Below are 1795 nucleotides of genomic sequence, written 5' to 3'. Positions count from 1 at the left end.
TAGACTGGGCACTGGTTCAAGTCCATCTGGTGGGGTCTCCATAGACTCCCTAAACAGGAGGACAGGTGACTCACCTCAGTTACAGGACATTTTGAGAGATCCTCCATAGTCCCCTGGAACTTAGTCGACCTTGGAGGGCAAGGAGCAAAAACTTTCTTTTAAGTCCCTCTGACCAGATTAGTATAGGCCTCAAAGTATGGCTTTTAAACATTCAAGAAGATTAGTTCTACCAGTCTGGTACTTTTAATTACCACATTCTACGTAGATAAAGCTTGGGCAAAAAACAAACGTTCTCAGATAAACCTTGACTGGACATATAATTTGTTCCTTAAACTAGTTGACTAAACTATGACCTTAGAAATTTTAAGATTATGTGTGTATTATTTTTGTCTCATCCTTTATATATCATTACAAGCCTACACAGACCCTCATTACTTGCTTAGGCTTTCTCATTTTTTCTGCCTATTTTGCAAAATATCTCCATTCCCATACCCTTTTAACATCTTTTACATTCTCATTTTCTTTTTTAATAATTATGAGACATAATAACATTAACAAATAAATTTTCCATTTGTTGTGAGCATTCTTTTCCTGAGGATACTAAACAGTGCTTATCACCTTTTAAGGTTCTAGTGTCAAACCAATGTTTGATTAAAGTTTTCCTGGGGAACTGATGAATTTACTGAGCTTACTTACAGAGATTACTGAGGGGTTGCTGAGATGTATGAGTGACCCTGGGTATGCACACTGGAAAGTCTTTACCCAGCATGGATCAAGCCTTCTCTTCCTAGCCTTCCCCAGATTATATACTTTAGCCTTCCCAAATTCAGGAGATCACATAAGGTTGGCTGGGAAGAGTGGCTGGATACTCCAGTGAGGGTCCACTGACCCTGCTTGCACCTCCTTTAATGAAGGAGCACAGCCATCAACAATCCCAATTGTGATGATGTGGAATACATTTTTAAAAATCCAATCATCATCAAATTTAGACAATTTGAAAAGTTAGACCATCTAGACCAAATGTATCATATTTTGGGGGGAATAAAATATTTTAACAAATGCATACAATTCATTTTGACTCCATCGGTCACTAGAGAGAAATTTCAAATGAAATCATGTCTCCTCTTAGTCTATTTTCCATTAACTGAGTGAATTTGTTTTTTGGTTTTTGTATTGTGTTTTGCTTTGTTTTGTTGACAGAGGAGGAAAGGAGTAGATTAGATCACTGTCACTTGTTTCCTATGCAAGATGTGCTTTCACACAAAGTTAAACAAGACAGCCTCACTTAAGTAGAGATGGCTTTCAGTCCAAAAGCAAGATCATATAATGATCATAAAAACTGATTTCACCTCATTCAAATCCATTGTATCTTGCCTTAGTAATAAGTGAAACCCAGATGTTAGGATGGTGTGAAATACCCTGCTTTAGGCTCCAGAAGGCAGAGGCATGCTCTCTAGTCAGTACTGCTGTTTGTTCAACTACAAACTCTTATTTTCTTTACAGAATAGTTTTGCCTAAGGAATCCCTGCACTTTTAATTATTAAAGATTATCAGTTGCTTTCAGGAGACAAGTAAATAACTTAAGATACTCACCCCCAGGTACAGTGGTAGCAAAAAAACAGAAAATAACATGGTTTCAGAGTTCCAAAGAGTTCAAAGACAGATAAGATTTACAGTACAGTAAGTATAGATTTCTCAAAGAATTAATAGAACGACAAATATGTATACTAATGTTCATGAAATAAAAAGAGCTCAGCATCATATCTGAGTGATGATGTTCATTGTTAAAGATTAG

This window comes from Nannospalax galili, unplaced genomic scaffold (genome assembly GCF_000622305.1).
Source record: "Nannospalax galili isolate Female #2095 unplaced genomic scaffold, S.galili_v1.0 scaffold142, whole genome shotgun sequence".
Lineage (NCBI taxonomy): Eukaryota > Metazoa > Chordata > Mammalia > Rodentia > Spalacidae > Nannospalax > Nannospalax galili.
Note: the sequence above shows the minus strand (reverse complement) of the source record.